This window comes from Jatropha curcas, chromosome 1 (genome assembly GCF_041381405.1).
Source record: "Jatropha curcas cultivar XTBG-Jc1 chromosome 1, XTBG_Jcur_1.0, whole genome shotgun sequence".
NCBI classification, from domain to species: domain Eukaryota; kingdom Viridiplantae; phylum Streptophyta; class Magnoliopsida; order Malpighiales; family Euphorbiaceae; genus Jatropha; species Jatropha curcas.
The window spans coordinates 5,094,664-5,112,192 of NC_143151.1; positions in this window are offsets into that span (position 1 = coordinate 5,094,664).

Here is a 17,529-nt window from a genome sequence, read left to right on the forward strand (position 1 = left end):
ATTGGATAATGTACTTTTTGGTAAAAATATAAAAATGGAAAATGTTTATTGATTGTCTCGTGTTGTTGAGAGTCTTTAAACTTGGCGTTTAATCAATTTGACAGGGTCTGTTGTTGTGAGTCTTAATGAAGTGTTAAATGTTGAAAACTGGTGGGTCTAAGTGGATTTTGACGGTAGATTTTAAATGATGAACGGCTCAGATTGGAATACTGAATGAGAATCGGTCAAAGAAAATTAGTTCAGTAGCTGTGGTTATTAAATGTGGAATTATTATAGCTGTACTTTTTACCTTTGTAAACAAATCGGAGGAACACAAATTTTAGAATGCTGATCAAAAATATATAAATGTAATAAATATGGATAACGGATGGTTTTAAGTAACGAATTTAACGGAAAAATATCTACTAGTATAAGATTAGGAGTTTTTTAGAAAATCACTTTTACAGGAGGGTAATTATCCAAAGAGATTATTCTTGTATCCAACACAGCGTAGAAATATTTGTGAATGTAGATGTATACATGTGTAGGCTATTGGAAAATATTAGAAAAAAAATAGCTATTTTATCTTATCATTGACTCAAATTTAAATCCAACTAGTGTTGCAACCAGCTATGCGCAAAACAATATTAAAAGATGAAATCTTTTATAACATTATTCAAAAATAGTAAAATTATATAATAAAATGATAAAATTATATGTCATTGAGATATGTTTAAAAGTTGCAATACTAAGATATGTCTTTTTAAGTATCTGACTTTCATAAGATATGCTATAGTAAAAATACATACATAGTATGACCTACATCAAAAATTGCGTACACATTGTTGATGTATTTTTCAATAGTGATAATAATTTTGAGAATTTAACTAATTTCATTAAAATAATAAATTAAACTTTTTAATTTATGTTTACAATTTATTTTAAATGATGGTTTGGTTTATTTGAAATATTAATTTACTGCTTATTCAGTGTAATGTGTCCTAAATATGTAGATGTTCTACATTTTTAAAATTATTGTATCTTGTACGTTTCCATATCTTGTATCCCATGTCCGTGCAATCTAACTCTTGATATATGAGATTACTCATATACCAAGCTAATCAATCAAGGTTTTTTCTTATTACCAATAAAAAATAAAGTGTTTTTTTTTAATTTGTTTTTGTATCCTTGAAATAAGAAATCAAATATATTTTATTTTCATGATTTATTATAAATGATGGTTTGGTTTAAATTTGAAATATTGAAGTATTACTTATTTAGTGTAGAGTGTTCTAAAAGTGTGAATGTCATACTTTTTTTTTAAATTATCGTATCTTGTGTCCCATGTCCGTGCAACCTAACTCTTGATATATGAGACTACTTCATACACCAAACTAATCAACTAATATTTTTTTTATTCCCAATACAAAATGAAGTGTTTTTTTTAATTTGTTTTTATGTCATTGAATTAAGAAATTAAGTATTTTTTTGTTTTAGGCTTATGATTTATTATAAATGATTATTTATTTATTTGAAATATTAATGTTTTACTTATTTAGTGCACTGTGTCCTAAGCGTGTGGATATGATACCTTTTTTAAAAATTGTTGTATCTCATACATTCTTGTATCTCGTGTCCTGTGTCCGTGCAACTTAGTTCCTGATATATAAGACTACTCAATACACCAAGCTAATCAACCAAGTTTTTTTATTACCAATAAAATGAAATATTTTTTAATTTATTTTTGTGTCATTGAAATAAGAAATTTTAGGATTTTTATTTTATGTTTATAATTTATTTTAAATCAATATTTATTTATTTGAAATATTAATGTATTACTTGTATTGTATTCTAAGGGTGTGGATGTCTTACATTTTTTAAAAATTATCGTATCTCGTACGTTCCTGTATCTTGTGTCTCGTGTCCGTGCAACTTAACTCTTGGTTCATGAGACTATTTAATACACCAAGCTAATCAACCAAGATTTTTTTTTATCATCAATAAAAATGAGGAGATTTTTTTTAATTGTTTTTGTGTCATTGAAATAAGAAATTTAGTGTTTTTTTTATTTTATATTTATAATTTATTATAAATGATTGTTTATTTATTTAAAATATTAATATATTTCTTATTTTGTGTATTGTGTCCTAAACGTGTGAATATCCTACTTTTTAAAAAATTATCATATCTCTTACGTTCTTGTATTTTGTGTCCCATGTCCATGCAACCTAGTTCCCGGTATATGAGACTACTTAATACACCAATCTAATTAATCAAGTGTTTTTTTTATTACTAATAACAATGAAGTGTTTTTAATTTATTTTTGTGTCATTAACATAAGAAATTTAGTGTTTTTTTTATTATTTTATGTTTATGATTTATTATAAATGATTGTTTATTTATTTGAGATATTAATGTATTATTTATTTAGTGCAATATATCCTAAGCGTATGGATGTCCTACTTTTTAAAAATTGTCGTATCAGTCTGTTTCCGTATCTTGTGTCCTGTATTTGTGCAACCTAACTCCTGGTATATGAGACTACTCCATACACAAAGCTAATCAATCAAGATTTTTTTTTATGAGTGTTTTTTTAAAATTTATTTTTGCATCATTGAAATAAGAAATTTATTTTTTTATTTTATGTTTATGATTTATTATAAATGATTGTTTACTTATTTGAAATATTAATGTATTACTTATTTAGTGTAGTGTATACTAAGCGTGTGAATGTCATACTTTTTAAAAATTATTGTATCGTACGTTTTCGAATAAAAAAGGAGTTGGAGAAATGTTAAAATATAAAAAATGAAAAATAATAAAATAATAAAAAGATGTAAGTATATATTACAATTGGTCCCTGTTATAGAAAACGTAAAGATCTAGTGTGATTGATTTTGTAGAAAACGTTTGTGATAATTAATTATTGGTCAAATTTTAATTTTTTTATGATAATTAATTGTTGGTGAAAATTTAATTGTTGGTCCCTACTTTTGATTTTTAAATTTTTAATAATTAATCAAACTTATTGATTCCTAATGTTCCTCCTCTCATTTAGCAATTTCAGAGGCTTACATAAATCAGTTCAGTTTCTCCTCCTATTTGGCAATTTCAGAGGCTTACAATTGGCTTCCATATAATGCAAATTGCTTTGCTTTTACATATTACTAGTCTTCCTTATGATGTGCATTGCACGTTGACTATACTCGTTATATGTTCATTCTTTATACTTGTTTAATTTTTATTTATATAATATTAAAGTATAAATTTTTATTTAGATCAAGTGGTTAAATTATATTATACTTTATAGATACAATATTATTTTTTTATTCTATGTCAACGCACTGATTTATACAGTTTTTATTATAGGTCAATATGCGCTTTCATTTTATTTTTTAAGAAAAAACCAAATTGATTTATAAAAATCATCATATAGTTTCTATAATACGTTTTATAATTAATTTACATGTTTTGTTAATAACTTTCACTGTAATTTTATATAATTAATTTACATATTTTGTTAATAACTTTCACTGTAATCTCTTGTAGTAAATAAATATATGTTAACAATATAATAAGAAAGCAATCTAATAAATCAAATTAAATATTTATAAATAATAATAAAATTTTTTTAACCAATTAAAATCACAAAAGCATTTTTAAAAATTATTAGTAAAATTATATTCTTTAATGGAAATAAGATTTAAATTATATAAGATATCCCTATAACTAATTAAATTCGAGATGTTTAGAAATAATAACTTTTAGCTAACAAAATCAGAGTTCAATTTGTAATTAAAGAAATTTAACTATACCCTTTTTAATCAAATCTGAATCATCTAGCTATATTTATTTAAACTTTATTTTCAAAAGAATGTAAAAATTTTCAAATACTTCATTTACATATACTTTCTCCATCCCAAAAAGATAGTCCACTTTTTATTTTCATATAGATTAAAAAATATGGTTAAAGGATAATTTTATTCATACAACTTTCCTATTATGTCCATCTTAAATAACACATGAGTATTGAAATAATAACTAATAATTAATAAGGGTTATTAAAAATAAAGTAATTTAATAAGGGTATAATAGATAATTCAATGATTCATTACAATGCAAAAAAAAAGAAAGTGGACTATATTTTGGAACAAATCAAAAAGAAAAGATAGACTATCTTTTTGGGACGAGTGGAGTATTATTTAAAATAATAGTGTAAAAGCTAAATTATAAATAATAATAATAATAATAATAATAATAAATTATTAAAAATTATTAAATTATTATTAATAATTTAAATAATAATATAATGAAATAAAATGAATTAGACGCAATAAGATAATAATAGTAAAAACTTAAAATTTTGAAATGCTTAATTATCTATATTTATTTATCTAATAAAAAAAGTCAAAAAAAATCCAATCAAATTATATAAGTATTATACTCCCTCCGTCCCAATTTATTTGATTGTTATTCCTTTTTTGAATGTTTCAAAATGTTTGTAAGGTTTCTAAATTTAGACATGTTAATAATTATTTTTTCCATAATAACATTTATGCATAAAAAAGGGGGAAATAACTTTTTTGACTTAATGAGGGACTTTTATTAATATCTTCAATGAGTTAAGGGTAAAAAAGGATAAAATAAATTTTGTTGACTTAATATACATGTTTTGTCAAACCATGCAAACAAAATGGGACGGAGGGAGTATATATTTTTAGGTTAAAATTTTTTAATTGATTAAAAACTAAGGTTATTTTATAATATTTTAAATTTCACGAGAACAATATTTCCTCTCTCATTCTAACTTTTATAGATAGATAGATAAGCTAATGAGATGTATTCAGATTCCTGCCGGACGGTTTAACAAATGGGACAAAGCGCTCTCTCTCAAGTATTTAAAAGAGCTCCATACCAAGAACTCGAACTCAAGACCTCTGGATAAGAAAACATATATTTTTATCATTTCATCTTACTTTTTAAAGATAAAGAAATAATTTTTTAATGTATTGAGTTGGTGAAGATTTTTTTTTATGTAAACATTAATTGAGTTAATATTGATATTAAGATCATTAATATTATGTCAAATAATAAAACTTTTAAATTGTTTTTTAATAAATAATTAATATTAGCAGTCTATTATTTCAAATAATACAACTTTCAATTTCTCTTTATAATGATAATAAAATTAATAATACTATTTAATAATATTATCATTAATAAAATTTCAAAATCAATTTTCTTATGCTATAAGAAATTGGTAAAGTAATACGAATAGAAATGATTAGGCAAGAAAAATTGTTTTTTTTTTATATTTTGTTTTTAATGATTTTTTTAATTTAGACATTAATTGAGTTAATATTGGTATTATACGTTTAATTTTACAAGTTAGATCATTTAATGTAATAATTTTACAAGTTGAAATATTCAGTTAATCAAATTAAAAGTTAATACTGCTCCAATTTTTTTTAAAAATTAATCAAATTAAAAATTTCATTAGTAGAAAACTGTATGAAATACAGATCAATATATTTCTATATTTTTGTATAAAAAGTTTAATAATAAATCACTTATATAAAAAATAAAAAAAATACAATCTCAATTTGAAATATCTACCGAGTTGACAGAACGTAATAAGGTGATCGCTTGCTCTACTTGGTGGCTATTCATAATCATTGTTTGACTTCATGATCTTTCTGTAAATCCAATCTAATTACCTTCAAATTTGTTTTTCTATTGGAGAAGAGATTTGCACTTGTTTCTATATAACTATCCAAATAACAAAAGACGCTAAACAAAATTGCTATAATAATGATAACAATAACTCAGAATTAGATATTGAGAATAAAATCTCAAGATATAGACAACAATAAATCTCAATATTTTTGGGCAACAATTATTTGAAAAAAAAAAAAAAACAAAAGAGAGCTGATCTTGTTCCTATTTTATGTGTGTATTTGATTTAGTGCTACAAAGTTTTTTTTTTTTTTTAAGAAAGGTATAATAATGTATTTAATAATTCTATCCACTAGAAATATAAACTAATAATTTATTGTGATTAATTTAGTCGGTGAGAATGGATATTTAAATAATATGAATGAGTTTTAACCTAATTGGATATTTAAAATTTTGAGTTTGGGCACAAATGAAATCCAAACTTTGTTTCGAAAAATGAGCTAACTATTTGGAAATGAATGGAGTTTGGTTCGATAGCAACTGCTTGTAACACTATGCGAATAATAAAATAAGATTAGTCCAATATTAATCATGAGACTCATAACACAAAAGAAAGATAGAAGTGGTTCTCCATTCATATTCTAATTCTGGGGGCATCTTTACAGCCATCAAAGAATAAATTGTTTCACTATAAATACAACAAAACTTCTAATCATCATTTTTAGAATATGTGCCCTTTCATTTATCGCAACACAAACAAAATTCTTCCTATCCACCAGAAATTTTTATTTTTATTTTTATTTTTATTTTTGAGTTAACCTTCTTTTTAATATAAGTTATGCCTTTTATGATTAAAAAAAATCAGAAAAAACTTAATTTAGACTTGTTAAATTAATCAAGGTCAACAAATCTAACCATACACATCCAAACTAATAGTTATATGGAAAAAAGCAAAAACAAAAATTAGCCAAGGCTGGCAGGCTGAGTCCTTCCTCCACTAAGCAACAGTTCAACACTATCAATTTCAGTTTTGCACGCAAAACAAAAAAATATGTACATGTCCATTTCTCATTAAGTACTTTAAACTGAATCATATATTATAATCATATTATAATTATATTATATATGGTTGAAACTGAATCATCAATTTCAGTTTGCACGCAAATATTATCTCCAATTATATATTATAATTATATTATATATGGTTTCAATTGATTTCACTTGGATACGGTTTTCATGTTTAGTACTTTAAATTTTAAATTTCTAATTTTATAGGTAATTTTTTTTTAAATAATTTTTATTTTCACTGATTAAAGTTGGGCAAAAAAGAAACTTTCATGACAAAAATATAATAATTTTTGGTCGTAAGCTTGTGTCAAACCATGTTGCTTGTTTTAGTAGCTAAGCCACAACCACATAATGTCGTTTAATGCTTTTGGCATACGTTATACTCAACTTTCCTTTGAGCTAATTGGCACAATTGTCATTTGAAAATTGAATATCAAATGCACTGTTGTAAGAAACCAGATATACCAGAATAACTGTCATGTTCATGATATCATGTGAGGGTCCCGATAAGTTTGGATTGCTCTCTTTGGAGATTAAGTTTTGTTGAAGCAAACTCTAATTAGAATTGGTTTCTTCCTTTTTCTCTTTTCGTCTGCAACTCAAATAACTCTAATTGCTCTTCCTTTTAAGATAGGTTTCAGTGCTGATTTGTCATTGGATTTTGGGCTTATTTTCACTTGTGGTATCTCAATTATATGTTAGCCTCCTTTGTTGAAAACAAGAAAAAAAAAAAAAAAAAAAATATATATATATATATATATATATATATATATATATATATATATAAAATTTAGTTTTGCTCAATCCCACATCGGGGAGAAGAGCATATGAGGATAGTGGATTGACTATAAAAAGAAGCCAAGGTTTAGGTTTCTAAACCCACTAAAAACACTTGAATGTATTTATATTAGGGATTTAGAGCAAGTCTTTTGGAATCTCTTGGAGTATAAAATATTTGGGGTGTTTTGAGGGTGTCGGGTAGAAAAATATTTTGTAATTGTGGTTGTAACAATTTTGCCGCATAGTGAATATTTTTCTTGGTTGTCGTTTGGCAACGGCCGTGGTTTTTCTCTACTTGGGGAGTTTTCCACGTTAAACTATCGTGTTATTTATTCTCTTTAATTTCTTAGTCATTATTTTGTTTTCTCATTTGTTCCTGCTTGAAGCCGGTCCGAAGGGCAGAAAATAGCTATTTTCCCAACAAGTGGTATCAGAGCCTAGTTGTTAGGCGGAGCTTTTAGTGTTAAAATAATTTTGGCGGAGCTTTTAGTGTTAAAATAATTTCTTGTAATTTAAATTATAAGTATGCACTGTGATTGTGGCTTAGTCTGATCTTCCACATCAGAAATACTGTTGTTAGAAATTATTTTATTTTAAAGCAGGTGGAGTTTTGGAAGTCTTGAAGCGGATGGAGCTTTGCTTTGGTGTGTTTGAGTACCGGTGGTGAAGGTCCTGACGATAATTATTGAAGTTATTTTGGTACGAAAGTTCTGATAATATACCGTGCACGTAACTTCTGTCTAGAAGGCCGGATTTTAAGTGGGACCGCTTGTGACCCCTCCGCCCAACTGGGATTTTATGTGGAATGGTAATACTGTCTAGGAGATCATTGTGGTCTTTCCTGGGTATTGCTGAATCGGTTTACTTCACTAATTATTGGGTTCACTATTATAAGCATAAGTAAGCATGTCGGCTATGAGATGTGAGATTGAGAAATTTGATAGGAGAATGAATTTTGCACTGTAGCAAGTGCAAGTCAAAGACGTGTTGATTCAGTCTGGACTGCATAAGGTTTTGCAGGGTAAACCAGTCAGCGGAAAGAATTCAGGAAAAGACAGTGGCAGTGGAGACTCAGAAAAATCCAAGATTAGCGATGAAGAATGGGAGGAGCTGGATATCAAAGTGACAAGTCAAATTCGCATGTGTCTAGCAAAAAATGTTCTTGCTAATGTGCTTGGATTGTCCACGACAAAGGAGTTGTGGGAGAAACTGGAAGAATTGTACCAGGAAAAAAATATATCCAACAGATTATATTTGAAGGAGTAATTTCATACGTTGAAAATGGTGGAAGGTACAAAGCCGTCAAATCACCTGAGTATTCTTAACGGCATCGTCTCTGAATTGGAAACTCTTGGAGTGCAAACCGAAGGTGAAGATAAAGCTCTCCGACTCATCCTGTCACTTCCTTCGACATATGAACACATGAAACCTGTTCTGAAATATGGTAGTAAGGAAGTGGTGTATGCAGATGTGGTTAGTAAGCTCATTACTGAGGAGAGAAGACTGAATGAAATGAAAAATAAATCATATGAGGATTCAGCTTTATCTGTCGGTACCAGGAAAAAGAATAAAAGCTCCGGAAAGAGGAAGGTTGTCTACTGGGGTTGTGGTCAAACTAGACAAGTGAGGAAGGATTGCCCGAACGGTGGAGCTGATTCGGCTAGAAGCTCTAATGTTGTTGCTGCCAATGTGATCTCCTGTGGCGAAGGAGATGACGTGTTCTCTCTGTAATTGAGAGATGTGTGTCCTCATGGCATGATTGCTACCCGTTGAGATGCCATGGAAGAGGATGGATTATTGGTAGCTGGTCCACGGAAATGTGCACGGCATTGGTTGACAGTTGATGCAAAGTGTGTGGTGGAAAAAATATGTCGATGGCTAATGAACTCTCGGAAAAGTCAACAGGAGGGTTGCACCATAAACTATTAGCGGGATCCGACATGGCCGATGGAAAATTCTTGGAGTCGGTAAAGTGGTTCCAAGTAGCGATACTCTTTTATGGTGGAGTATGATAATTCTTGACGATAAGAATTATGATTATCGGTAGCAGACAATGTTGTGTTTTTTTTTTAATTTTATTTTTAAGGTTAACCTCATTTGTTGAAAACAATATATATATATATATATATATATATATATATATATATATATATATATAATTTAGTTTTGCTCAATCCCACATCGGGGAGAAGAGCATGTGAGGGTGGTGGATTGGCTATAAAAGGAAGCCAAGGTTTAGGTTTCTAAACACACAAAAAACACTTGAATGTGTTTTATATTAGGGATTTAGAGCAAATCTTTTGGAATCCCTTGGAGTATAAAATATTTGGGGTGTTTTGAGGTTGTCGGGTAGAAAAATATTTTGTAATTGTGGTTGTAACAATTTGCCGCATAATGAATATTTTTCTTGGTTGTCGTTTGACAACGGCCGTGATTTTTCTACACTAGGGGAGTTTTCCAGATTAAACTATCGTGTTATTTATTCTCTTGATTTCTCGGTCATTATTTTATTTTCTCATTTGTTCCTGCTTGAAGCCGGTCCGAATGGCGGAAAATAGCGATTTGCCCAACATTATAGCCTATATTTTTTAATAGTCTTTAAACTTCAATTCAACACTTACAGCCTGTTTGGATGAGATGATTTATTAGGAGGAAAGAAAACGAAGAGGTAAAATTTGGAAGTAAAATAAGAATCCTTCGTATGGAAACATGGTGGAAAAATGGGAAGAAGAAAATATTAGTTATTTTCCCCTGAGGCCCACCGATTTGCTTTCTCTTCGTTTTGGAGAGAAAATCTGACGTCCACGGTGTAAATATTCACTGTTGACAAGCAAATGACCATTTCCCCTTTCGAAGTGCAAGCATGTTTTTGTATTTTTTTTAATTAAATAAATATTTTTATTATTTTTTTTTTCTAATGTCCATCTCAAGATTATTGTTAATTATGTATTTGTATTATTTCTTTTTTTATATAAATAAAAATTTATATTATTTTTTTTTCATTGCCATCTTAAGATCACTATTAAAATACACATTCTCTATGTTACCTTTTCTTTTCTTACTTGAAGAACAAACCCACGTTCACGTTCTCTCTGCTATGGCTTTCACATTCACTTTTAATGTGAATCTGAAAGAACCCAAAAAAAAAAAAACAACAGATAAACTCTCCCCATCTTGAAGTGGATCAAAACAATCTTTTGTTTGAAAACTAAAAAAAAAAAAAATGCAAACTAAAATCAATTTAATTGGATTGCATAAGAATCTTTAGATTGCCATGATAAATACTTCGAGATCCAAGAGTGAAAATTGAACATGGGTCGTGGATGTAGGCAGGTTCGATGATTCATGAAATCGTTGTGAGTAGGCGAACGATGATGTAGGCAGGTTTGATGTGGAACAGACATTGTCGATTCAGACCGCGATTATAGAGTAGAGAGAGAGCTTTTTATTTAGAAGAAAAAGAGAGTTCGTTTTACTTTTTTTTTTTTCTTTTTTTCTTCACTTTTCTATGATTCTGAAGTTTGAATTTCTTTCATCTCTTTCTATTGCTCGTCTACTAGGAGTCAATAATTTGGCTCGCCGAAGAGGATGAATTCTAATGGAGACTAACTAAGAGTTGTTGAAGCTGCGAGTGAGAGAGAGGTAGAGGAGAAAGAAGAGAAAAATAAATTTAAAGTGAAAAAAAAAATGATAGAATTATAAGGTAGAGAGAGAAAATTCATTAAAATATTTAATGTGACACTTTTTTAATGACAAATAACACTATGTTAGTTTGTGACCGGCAGTTGACCGACAAACCGGTTAAAAAGACTTTTATGTTGCTCCTCTTAAAGTTGATGTATTTTTAAATAACGAATTGAAATATAGGAATAATTAAGAAATATACTCCAAAATTAAGGGACAATAGATAAAAATAAGCCCTTGATCTGGATTTATTTGTCTTTTATTTCTTTTTTAAATTATATATATTTGTATTTTAACTATTTTAATTATATATATATATATATATATATATATATATATATATATATATACTTTTAGAGTTAGTCTGAATTTTTAATGATTATAAACTCAAGCCTTTCATAAAAATCATTTTTAAAAATATATATATATACATGAATATATTCATTTTTTTAAAATATTATCCATCCAAAATTAAATATTCATAAAAATCAAATTGTTTTGTTTTTATTTGGTTTTTCTATTTGATTAGACTGGTCGGTTTATAGATTTTCAAATAACAAATCAAATAGAGACAAACAACTGCACATAGAGACATTTTGTCACCAGTCACTTTAGTTGTCTTGTGTGAAAAGAGGAGAAAAAAAAAATACAAAAAAGGAATACTGCATAACAAATTACAGGGACAAGAAAAGAAAAAAAATTATTTAATTCCTTAATTTAGTGAAATTAACTACTTAATCACTAGTTACTTACGAAGCAGCTTCAGGTCAAGCAGTTAATTGGGGAAAATCTGGTATTTTTTTCAGCTCTAACACTTCTGAACCGGATAAGACTGCTGTTAACGGGGTTTTTGGTGTGATTGCTCCTTTGAACCACGGAAGGTATCTCGGTCTGCCATCGTTAATTGGTAGGGAAAAGAGACGTATTTTTTCTTTCATGAAGGATCGAGTGAGAAAGTTGGTCGGTGGTTGGAACCAGAAACTCCTATCCAAAGCGGGTCAAGAGGTACTACTAAAGGCTGTAGCACAAGCTATTCCCTCATTCTGTATGAGTTCTTCCCTTATACCAATATCTATTTTAATGGAGCTTCAACGGCTAATGAACTCCTATTGGTGGGGAGGAAAGATGAGATGGTTGACTTGGGAAAGGCTGTGTGTAGCGAAGGAAGAAGGAGGTTTGGGTTTTAGACATCTGCGAAGTTTCAATCTAGCCTTGTTAGGCAAGCATTGCTGGAGGCTTTTACATAATACAAACTCTCTCTTTTACAGCTCTTTCAAATCTAAATATTTCCCAAGTGGGAACTTTCTTGGTGCAGGTGTTGGTCGTAATCCAAGTTTTATTTGGAGAGGGATTTGTGCAGCCAAGGATGCTATATGTTCAGGTTTTCAGTGGAGAATTGGAGATGGTCAATCGGTTAATGTCTGGACCGAACCGTGGCTATTGAGGGATAATCAGTTTCGAGTTCACTTGCCTAGTCCTCCTAGTTTTGAGCATATACGAGTTTCCGATCTTATTCTGGCACATGGGGCTCGTGCTTGGAATTTGCCACTGATACATGGTCTTTTCAATCCTTCAATTGCTGAAATTATTCCTTCTATTCCTTTAGCTACAAATGTTCAGGACGACATCCTTATATGGCATTGGACAGACTCTGAGATATACTCTGTGAAATCTGGATATAAATTAGTAGCATCTCAATATGTGGATACTGAAGATGTTTGGCGGTCGAGTTTTTGGAAAGTTCTTTGGTCATTGAAAATTCCCCCGAAAGTGAGGCATTTTCTTTGGAGGTGTTGTCGAGATATTCTACCAGTTAAAGCAACTTTGGTAAGAAGGGGACTGGAGCTTGATACAGGATGCAATTACTATGGTAATACTGAAACGTTAGTCCATGCTCTTGTTGAGTGTCCAAGAGTAAGCTTTTGTTGGCAGTTTTTTGGTATTCAGCTTACTATTGGGGACTTTCCAACTTTCTTACAACTGTTGGAACATTTACACAAGGTGTGGGAGAACGAATTTTTTGAGAGTTTTGTTATGGGACTATGGAGTATTTGGTTAAGCCGTAATGAGCTGAAATGGAATCAAGTGGAAGAAGGACCTTATGTGGTTACTCGAGCCAGAAGTATGCTCGCCTCTTGGAAGAACGCCCAGCTGAAGTTGCCAGGTTCAGGTACAGGTACAGATGCTCCTGCAAGTAGTCAATGGTTTCCGCCCCCTGTTGGCACTTTTAAAATAAATTTTGATGCAACTCTTCTCCCCTCTGTTGGCCATGGAGCCGTTGGTGCTGTAATTTCAAATTGTACCAGCGGGTTTGTATCAGCAGCAACTTCTTCATTGCAAGGTTGTTCTTCTCCAGCAGTAGCAGAAGCTCAGGCGCTGAGAACGTGTTGTCTTGGTTGCTATCGAGCTACTCCAGCCTGAAGATTCAGATTGAGACCGATTGTTTACAAGTTTATTGTGCTATGAGGAATTCTATCCAAGACTGGTCTGAATTTGGAGTTGTTATTTCTGAATGTAAGCTACTATTAGTCCAATTGCCTAATGTCACCTTGGCTTGGATTAGAAGACAAGCTAATGATATAGCTCATGTATTGGCTAAAACAGTTCCTCATGGGGCTTGTTTTCGAATTTGGGATAATGTTCCCACTTGTATTGCTCGTTTATTCTCTTAATAATAAATGACCAATATTAAATGTCAAAAAAAAAAATTAGTCATCCCGTAAAAATCTGTACTTTTTACTATTAAGTGCTAAATAAAAATATCAAAATGTCTTTTATCCTATCATAATTTCTTAATGCTAAAAGTAAAAACTTAATTTTTTATGAATAATGTATTTTTGCTTTTAGCCTATTATGTTTTGAAATATCAATTAGTTATTCATATTACTCAAAAAATTTTGCATAAAAAAGTATAATAAAAATAGAATAAAGGGTGCTATGGTCTTTTTTTTTATAATTAATAGCAAAAGTACAAACTTTGGAGGGAAGGAATAATTTATATAAGGGTTTCAAATTACACTAAGCAATATATTTTTTAAAATATAAAAACTAAATAAGTTAATTTCACCAAACTATATGAACTTAATAGTAAATTATCCTTTAAAAATAACCAAATAATGGGATTATGAATTTTGATAAAAATACTAGGAAAAATTACAATACGATCCCTATAGTTTATGAAATACAATTAATCCATTCTTTTTTTTTTTAAATATACAAATCCATCCCCATATTTTGCTTCTGTTGCATTACTTGGTCTTTCTGTCCAATTTTTTTATCTTTTCCGTTAAATCAACAAGAAAACACAGAGGTCAAATGAAAGATATTGAAATATTATACAAAAAAATTACAGTGCAATTCCTATAGTTTGAAAAATACAATTAATTCGTTCCTGTGTTTTTAAAATTGTATTTTGTCATTTCATAAAGTACTTAACAGAAAATATATAAAAATTAAACGAAAGGATTTCATAGTCTAACGAAAATAAACTATAAAGATATTTTAATCTGTTTCTTAAAAGACAGAAATGGACTAATAGTATTTCTGCAAACAAGTGTGATATTATAATTTTTTCCAAAATACTATAACATCATCCTAAAAGTACATTGATAAAATAAAATTGTTAGGGATCACTTGACAAGCTCTATCACTATGAGATTGAGAAGTCAGTATCTTACCTTTGAGCCATAACTTGTCATCCTAAAGTGGATGCTTTCACTTCCAAAATTCAATGGATTTGATTTGCATTATCAAGGAATAATTTATTTTAGAGGCCCCACAATCAAATTACCCTAAAGAGGTCAAAAAATCAAATTCATAATCAACAACTCTTGATTATTATTGCATCGTTTAAAGTGGTGAGATATTTAGTTGGACTGTAGACTTATCATAAGTGTAATTATTAGGCTTTCTATGGAGGTTTTCATGATGAGTATCCTCATCATCTTGGTTGTCTCATTGTCTAGTTATATCATTAAGAGAATTATTAACCAATGAATCCTACAGGAAATTCTGCAGTTTAAGCATATTTAACACAATTATAATTTTTAAATGCAAATTAAAGTCAGACTTAATATGATTACAATTGGCAGATACAAATTAAAACCGCGTCACTGGCATTAAGGTAATTACAATCACAGAGAATTATTGGTGGAAAGGAGAACTGAACCCAAGACCAATATGACCTCCACCTGCCATTAGGCTAAGGCTTCACTACTGTTAAGGTAACTTTTTTTTTTTTTTTATTAAGTTGATACGTGTATGTTTCATGTCCGGATAAGAAATAATATTCATATAAAACTTTATTAATAATTGCGATCAGTGTTTCAAATCTCCTGACTTTTATAAATAAAATTTCATTTATGTCAAAATATAAGTTATTTTTAGATTTTTATCTCAAAATATAAGTGGTTTTGAATATTTTAAAGAATAATCACTAAAAACGATTTATATTTTGAGAAAGAAAGAGTATATGTTAAAACAAAATAACGTGAAAATAGATAACGTATAATGCAATTGTGAATATTAAGAATTATAGTGCCAAAATAACATGATTTAGTGATATTTATCAGGAAAGAGATTGGTTTCTAAGCAAAGGGTGACCCCATATTCAATTATTGTTCTCTCTAGAAGGAAAAAGAAGCAAAAATATAAGGACATGAAGCAAAAACAACTTCCGACTAAAAATCATTTGCTATTGTTGTACCAATATGCTAGCTGCCTCATCTTGGAATTTAAAAGTAAAAGAGACTTCATTTTCCTTTGATTAAATTCAATCATTTAAATGTCTTTTTGAGACATAGATGGGACCGATAGGTCCATTTTCTCCACTTCATTTGGATTATATTCCCCTAGCACAAAAGCACTAAAACAAAATACACCATATCAAGTCTTTATACAGGCCCTATGCCATATCCTTGAAGTTATGTAAGAATTGCAAAGGGGTAATCTAATAGTAGGGTCCCTTAAAAGAGGGCCTTGAATCTTAAAAAGGGGTGAGACATTTTAAGGGCACTGGCCCTATTCTGCTAAAGTATGAGCTGTCTTTGCACATGCTATCCTAAAATGTGCATGTATTTGAAAGGGAAAGAGAGATGAATTATTGGTAAAAGAATTTTGTAAAAAAGTTGCCTTTCTGTCATATGGGGAACAATCTGCATTTTAAAGGAGAGAACAACAAAAACTGGTTTTGCAATGTGCATTATCAAAGTAGGTACAGAAAGGCAAGTGGTTTTGCAAACGACAGATGGAAAAGACTCGTCGTTTTACAAAGTTCATATGAGCATTGGCCTCTTCAAGCACAGAGAAATATGGATTCATCCTTTTGCAGCTGACTTCTCTTCTCTTAAAAAACAAAATGAGGGACTATATAAATAAACTTTAAAAGTAAGATTTTAACTAGGATATTTGAATATAACTAGAGGACTAAATAGTAATTCACTCTTCAACCATAGCTTAGACTCTAGTTTGCAAAACACCAGTTGTTTGATTTGAAACAAACTGTTAGCAATTGGATTAGGCCCAAGCCCAGGTCTTTCTTGAGAACAATTCTTTTTACAAAGCTTTAAGGCCCAAACCATCATTCTATCTTCTTTTTTTTTTTTTTTTGTTAATTGAATTTTAGATTTTGGAGAGTTGAATCTAAAGAATTTCCATTCAGAGGTAATTAGATAGTAAGAATTAAAAGAAAAGTGAACTAAGTGGTAAAGTATATTTAAATTCTTTTTTTTGACAATTCAAAAGTATATTTAAATTCAAATTCACTGAAAAAACAATCATAGAGAAAGACTTATACAAATCTCAAAATGTGATTCATCTTATATCTAAAAAGGATGTGAAGATATATATGAGAATGAAAAAAGTTATAATAATAAATGAATTAGTACTTTCTCAATTATACTTCCAAATGTAACATTTTTTTTTTCATTTCATTCTTCATTTTAGAAGAAAATATTAATTATTTTTTTTCTAATTTTATCCCGTCTCTTTTTGTCTTCACTAAATTACTCCATTTCTCTATTCCTTATCACCTTACTACTGGATTTATTTATTAAATTACAGAATTTTCTCCAAAATAATAAAATTTCTTTTACAATACGCGATCCAACCTTACAAATCATTTTACATTATTAAAAATCATATAGGATATATAATTAATAAAAAAAATATATAGGCATATATATTCAGCAACAAAAATAAATAAAAATGCTACTATACATATATTTGTTATTATTTATTTTTTACAGAATACTGCCTAAAAATAAACATTTATAATAATAAAAAAAGTTGGAATTGTTTTTCTATATAAAATTATAAAATACAAATAAAATATTTAAAAAAGCC